At 44.1% G+C, this 7,046-nt stretch overlaps 1 non-coding gene across 1 annotated transcript; it reads right to left on the reverse strand.

Annotated features, from left to right (window-relative positions):
- Nucleotides 1-5,448: 5,448 nt before the first annotated feature.
- Nucleotides 5,449-5,554, reverse strand: LOC114491205. Its single transcript, XR_003684012.1, has one exon. It is a non-coding gene; the product is annotated as a U6 spliceosomal RNA (small nuclear RNA).
- Nucleotides 5,555-7,046: the final 1,492 nt, after the last annotated feature.

Raw genomic sequence — 7,046 nt, forward strand, 5'->3', positions numbered from 1 at the left:
CCAGTTCTGTGATTCTGTTTCTGTTCTAGTTGTTTGCTTAGTTTGTTTTTGTTTATTTTTAGGCTCAGCTGTTGATATTGGTGAATTTGTTGTCATTTTAGTGTTTATATTTTTGAACTTTTTTTTCTTAGACAAGTCCCTTTAACATTTCATATAGTAAGGGCTTGGTGATGATGAAGTCCTTTAACTTGACCTTATCTGAGAAGTACTTTACCTGCCCTTCCATTCTAAATGAAAGCTTTGATGGATAGAGTTTTCTTGGATGTAGGTCCCTGCCTTTCATCACTTGGAATACTTCTTCCCAGACCCTCCTTGCCTGCACGGTTCCTTTTCAGAATCAGCAGAAAGTCTTATGGGAACTTCTTTGTAAATAACTCTCTCATTTTCTCTTGTTGTTTCTAGAATTCTCTCCTTAATTTTCATTTTGGCTAATGTAATTATGATGTGCCTTGGTGTGTTCCTCCTTGGGTCCAACTTCTTTTGGATCTCTGAGCTTCCTGGGTATTCCTGAAAGTTTATTTCCTTTGCCAGATTGGGGAAGTTCCCTTTCATTATTTGTTCAAATAAGTTTTCAACTTCTTGTTCTTCCTCTTCTTCTGGCAGCCCTATGATTGGGATGTTGGCATGTTTAAAGTTTTCCCAGAGGTTCCTCAACCTCTCCTCAATTTTTTTTTTGATTTCTCGTTTCTTCATTATGCCCTGGTTGAATATTTATTCCTTTCTTCTGCTCCAACTCCTTGATTGGAGTCCTGGTGTCCTTCCCTTCACTCTTGGTTCCCTGTATGTTCTGCTTTATTTCACTTTGTATAGCCTTCATTTCTTCCTTCATTTTGTGACTGAACTCAATCATTTCTGTGAACATCCTGAACCCCAGTACTTTGAACTCTGCACCTGATAGGTTGGCTTTCTCTTCATCACTTAGTTCTATTTTTGGAACTTTGATCTGTTTTCCATTTGGGCCATATTTTTTGTATCAGCGGGCTTGTTAGGTAATAAGGAGAGGAGCTTTAAGTATTTGCAGGGGTGAGGGGTCTGAGAAGGAACACTGTCTCTTGCTCTGCTCTCTGCCAGCTTTCAGTCACTTCCCCTGCTACCCACAAGCAAACTGGGCCCTTCTGGTGCTGATTCCTGGGGGTGGGGGGGAGTGTGTGTGTACATTCTAGAACCCTGTGGGTCTCTCCAGGGAACTCTCCTGTGAGGCTGGGAGTTTCTGCCACCACCACAACCCCCACAGGTGTTTTCAGTCAGAGGTGTTGGAAGCTGTTTTTCCCCTGCAGTGGAGCCCTGGGTTGCGTGGTTTGTGTGGCTCCCCAGTTGTGCCTCCTGGCTTATCCATGTTCAAATGTGGGAAATTCATTCCACCAGCCAGCGCCTTGCTGGCCAGAGTTCCCTGTGGCCTTGCAGTGTGTGCTTTCAGCTCTGGCTGCCCAGCTTAGCCCCTCCTACCAGTCTGGATGAATGCTTCTTCTTTAACTCCTTGGTGGTAGGACTTCCATGCAGTTCGATTTTCTGGCAGCTCCGGTAATTTTTTGTTTTTAAATTTGTTGTTTTCCTTCTTTTGGTTGTGCATGGAAGCAAAGTGTATGTACCTACACCTCTGTCTGGGCTGGAAGGAACATTATATATCGAATCTAAAGAACAAAATAAAGAAAACAGAAACATTGAATACCAATTGTAATTAACAACTAAAAAATTATTAAACCCCGGCTCCTGCATCTGTGAGAAAGATTTTCACTTTGAAGACAGAGAGAGTAACTATTTCAAATAATGGGAAATCCACTCTTTCAACCTGCCCCTTCCCCCATATCCCTGCCCCACTCCTTCAGCCTCGCCAGCTGGTGCTCTGTGTATGAAACAGAGGGCCACATGGGGTACGTTCCATCCCTCCGCCCTCTCCCCTCTCGTCCCTCTTTCCTGTCTCTCTTCTGCCTCCCCCTTTCTCTCTCTTTTTTTTCTACTCTCTCTCCACATCTGCTCTCTTTGCTCTGCACTCGCTGTTCTACTCACCTGCCTCTTTTTTTCTTCTTTTTCTACTCCCTGTTCCTTTTTTCTCAGTCTTTCTTCTCCATTCTCTAACTTTTCTTTCATCTCAGTTCTCTCTCTGTTCTCTTTGATCTCCCTCCTCTCTCCTTTTTCTTCTCCCTCTTTCCTGTCTTTTCCTTTCCTCCCGTCTCTCTCATCTCTTTCGTCTTGTTCCCCTCTTCCTTGTGTCTCTACTCCCTCTTTCCTCTCTCTTCTATTTGTCTTCTTTAGTTTTCTTCCTCCTTTTATCTCCTTTCTCTCTGTTATCTATTGTTATTCTGAAGGCAGATATACAGGCCTGAAATCCAAGCTCAGTCAAGCACTAGCTAGGGAACTTCAGGCAAATTAATGTCTTGGAACCTCAGTTTCCTCTTCTGTAAGCAGATAGAGCTAATAATAGGGCCCACCCCACAGAGGCTGCAGACAACTGAATGTGTGAATATGGCAACAGTGATGAAGTACACAGCACCCTGCCTGACACACAGTAAGAGCCATGCAAGTGCCTGCTGTCCTGACTGTACATATTATGTAAATGCACTTGACTTTGTTCTACACATTTGTGGTATATATATGACATTTCTATGCTTTGTTGACATATCTACAATACATGCAGTTTTAGCTGTTTTATTTTTCTATTATTTGATAAAGTAGCAAATAAAATATACCATTAGGTTTCCATAAAGGAAGTGCCAGGCACTCCTTCACAGCTGTCTCTGTTAGAAGATTGGGATGGGTTCCTCCTTCTGACAGTCTCCCTCCTTCCCTGTCCCCCTCTCTTCACCTCTGCCTATTTTCAGTAGCTTTTATTTATTTCTTGTAAGAAGACTCAACACTCATCATGAATCTGCCCTCTTAAGCAGTTTCCAGTGCACAAAACAGTATCTTAACCATAGGCACAATGTCCCACAGCAGATATGTCCAGCTCACTCATGTTGTACAACTGAAACATTACGGAATGTTTTTAATGAAGTAAACACCTGCAGTAGAGCATGCTGTTATGACAAATGTCCTGAAGGTGGCAGCAGAGGTGTAAGGTTTGGAGAATGCTCCTGCTTCTTGTGGATGCAATGTGGGATCTGGAGGGGTGAGATAATCTATCCCCGAGGTGTGTTTCTGTATTCTTTAATTCCCTTTCATTATTACTGGTGCTGGGAAGGGGTGTGCCATGGTGCTTGGGGAACCTGTTCTAATGCAAATGATATCTGGGAAGAGGGAGCTAGCTATTATTCATGAAAACCTTGGGCAAAAGGAGAGCATGAATGCATTAATAGGACGCAAGTAAGCGCAAGTGTTGGTGGAGGTGAGGTAGAGGGGGGAAGAGCAGGAAGAAAAAGATGTGGGCTTGGACAGGCATATCCCTTGGCCCCAGGACTCCCTTATCTGTAGGGGGGCACAGGCAGGGAAAGTCAGAGAGCTGAACCTTCTACATAGGGGGTGAGGTGGGTGCAAAGCAGGTTCCCCTCTAGTCTGGGTCTAAGGCAGTGATGGCTGGGAAGGACCTCATCCACTTTCTGGGCTACACTGCCTATGTGTACAAGTCAGAGCCTGTTATAGATCAGGGGAGTAATAAAATGGGCAAGAGGAGACCTGGAACATTTTCAAGGGTTGGGAGAGCTCCTTTCAAACTGATGTGAAACACTTTATGTCAACCACCAGATGACAGTATTGCCCTACAAAAAGCTTCAACCAAAAAGCTCCATCTCACTGTAAGCTAAAAACTACTATAATCACATGCATTCCCCTTTGTAGTAGTAATGGAAAGTATGCTTAAAACAAGCATTATGTTACATTTGCATTCACCCCATAAATGAGTAATGCATTTGTTGTAGTTAGAAATGGCTGCTTTAAGTCTACTTCAGTTACCTGAAGAAGTCGGGAGTCTAAAAGTTGTGTTGTCTGTGATTTTGTGCATTTTATGATTCAAATTATTAGTGGGGAAAAAAACTAAGCAGCATGTGAGTTGATGTAAAATATCCCTGTGGCCAGAATATATCAACTTCATCACATTTCAAAGATAATGTAAAATCTTTCCGTTCATAATTTACTCTTGCATTTTCAGATTATGGATTTTTGCTAAAAGCATAAAACAAAATGGTTACATGATAGAGTTTATAGGACTTACATATTTTATACCCATTTGTATAGAACAGTTCTCTGTTTAATGCATTTGCTTGCTTGAAACGTTTGCAAAGGTGATTATCAGATAAGACCATTTTTCTAAACTACCCCATGCATAGCAGGGATCAGAATTAAGGGAGGCGATGGGTCCACTTGTTAAGAAGAAATGAGAGACCGGGGACTAAACACAATAGCCTTTGACTAGCGAGGCCCAGGAGCGGCCAGAGAACTAGCAGGCTGTTGCTTCAGGTGATCCCTCACAGGGTGTGCTGACTTCCAGGCCTGCCTGGCTGACCAAGTCAGGGCAGGAAAACCTACCTGGGGCCCTACCCTTCAGTAGACACATGGAGCCCAGCGTGTACCAACCAACCATTCATTCCTTTTGAGAGAGCAAATGCATATTTTTCATTTTTTGCTCAGTTTGGATCAAATCCGCAGTGTAAATGCACAAGAACACTTTTGAAGGCAGTTCTCTGTCCCCTTGGATCTGTCTAGGGGAGGGTTTCTTCATACCCTCAGAGCAACAGAGCAGCAGTAGCTGTGGTGCCATGCAGCCAGCCGCAAGACAGTGTTGGGTGGTCCAGGGCACGCCAGGCAAAGGGGAGTGGCCGCACCCACTGGGGTCACCCTCCTTTCAACATCTTTTCTTGTTTTAGACTTCTTCCTCCTCCTGAAGTAGGCAGAGAGATAGGGTGAATTCCTTAATGAGGCAAGATCTTCTTTGGGCCAATTGGGACTCCAGTCATTTATCCAGCTTTTCTCTTCCTTCCTTCCTCCTCCCCCTTTTCTTTCTTGGCATCCCAATGCCATTCGTTTTAGGTCCAGCCTTTAAAGCAACTACTTTATTTAATTTCTTAGCTCCTGTTATGAACCGAGTAACATTGAATGTGAATACCACTGAACACTATATGAATGTTCTTCCGCATTCACATGTTAAAGTCCTAACCCCAAGTACCTCAGGATGTAACCATATCTGGAGATTGGGCTTTGAAAAGGCAATTAAGATTAAATGAATTCATTGAGGGAGGGGCCTCATCTACTGACTGGTGTCGTTATGAAATGAAATTAGGACACAGACAGATACAGAAGAAAGACCGTGTGCGGACACAGTGAGAGGGCAGGTCTCTTACAAGCCAAGGAGAAGACCCTGCAAAGAAATGAACCCATTGACACCTTGATCTTGAACTTCCAACCCTCAGAGAGTGGGACAATACTTTCCTGTTGTTTAAGCTACGTAGTCTGTGGTACTTTGTTACAGCAGACGTAGTAAACTAATACATCCCATTAGATTCTTTTCTTTCCTTTTTTTAAACTATGGGACACTTCAGGAATTTGTGCCTCCTCTTTGAAGGGGTCTCATGTTAATCTTATCTGTGTAGTTGTAATTTTAGCATATGTGCTGCCGAAGTAACACTGCCCTTGCAGTCTTTAACCTCCAGAAGTTACCCAGGTTCTTTGTAAAAGTGGGCGTTCCTGGATTTCAGAGGCACTCACTGCAGCCATTGCCCGAGTCCACTGCTGCAGCAGTGAGTGCCGGCCTCTGCCGGAGTGTGAGAGGCGGCGACTCCCAGCATCACTGAACAGCTCCGCGGTGCTCCCAGCCGCCACCTCGCAGTACGGATTCGTGATACTCTTTCGAGTCACTGCGTACAGACGCGTGATCAGAAAGTGGAGCAAACTTAAAAACAGTGCTGTGTTGGGTGGGGAGGAAAGAAGAATGTGACCAAAGAGATTCTCTCGCTGTCCTGCTGGCAAAACGTCCCTTCCCTCCATAGAATGGCCCGGATCTATAGTGCTCATTGAAATGTCCGTGTTTGGGTGAAAATATTGAAATACTGTAGATGGCAGCCTGACATCACTCATGATTGTTTTAGAGCAAAACCACTGTGTCATTGTCCCGTTTTACTCCCCCCCCACCCCCTTTTTCTTTTTTTCCTTTTCCTTAGTGGGCAAGTTACTGGAACCTTTTAAAAAGTGATTATTTATGGTGAAAACTTGGAAAAGCAATTATGCCTGTTTTTTGAGTTCGCTCCCATGGCCTGTACTACAAAGCGCCCATCAGCAACACCCCCTTGAAAAACTGTAGGCAAATACTTTGCTATTTTAGCTACCCACTTGGAGAACCCCAGCTTTAGATTGAAAGGTATTTTGAAATTAAACCTCAGAGATGTTCCCAACCACCTTTCAAGTTCCTAAAGATAAGTTTACCAAATGTTAACAACAACAAGAAAAATTCTCAGAACTCAGGGCAACAGTGTAACGAGGCTGAGAGCCACATTTGAGCCTGAGGCAGACACCTCCTTGTTCTTTGTGACATTCAGACACAGTTCAAGTTCCCCCTGTTCATATTCTTATCAGAAAAAACAATCCCTTCAGGGAACGCTGATCATGACTGTTCTCAGCAAAATCTGAAACTCTAGACCAGGGGTCAGCAAAGGTTTTCTCTACAGGTGCACATGGTCAATATTTTCAGCTTTTTTCTGTGATGGGGGCGCACATGGTCTCTACAGTAACTTCTTCACTCGGCCCCTTGTTTCTGGTAAGCAGCTGTAGGCAGTAGGGACACCAATGGGCATGGCTGTTTTCCAATAAAACTTTATTTACAAAGGCGGGCAGGCAGGCAGAGCTGGCTGTGGGCCATAGCTAGCCTGGTCTGTTCTGAGCCGGGGCTTACTGTCATTCTGAGAAAGACCTCACTGCCTTAGGTCTGAACTGCTCTGTGGACATTTTGGCCACCCTTGCTTTTTCCCATCTTCCCAAATGCTGCTACTTTCCACATATGTTTCAGGCAGGAGCTCATGTTACCTTTTTTGGAGGTGAAATGTGAGGATGGGTGGATTAGGGAACTGACTCTTGAACTTGATATTGGAGATGAGTCTAAGTGTGATGTTGGCCCGAGCATGACT

Source organism: Phyllostomus discolor, chromosome 2, assembly GCF_004126475.2.
Source record: "Phyllostomus discolor isolate MPI-MPIP mPhyDis1 chromosome 2, mPhyDis1.pri.v3, whole genome shotgun sequence".
NCBI classification, from domain to species: Eukaryota; Metazoa; Chordata; class Mammalia; order Chiroptera; family Phyllostomidae; genus Phyllostomus; species Phyllostomus discolor.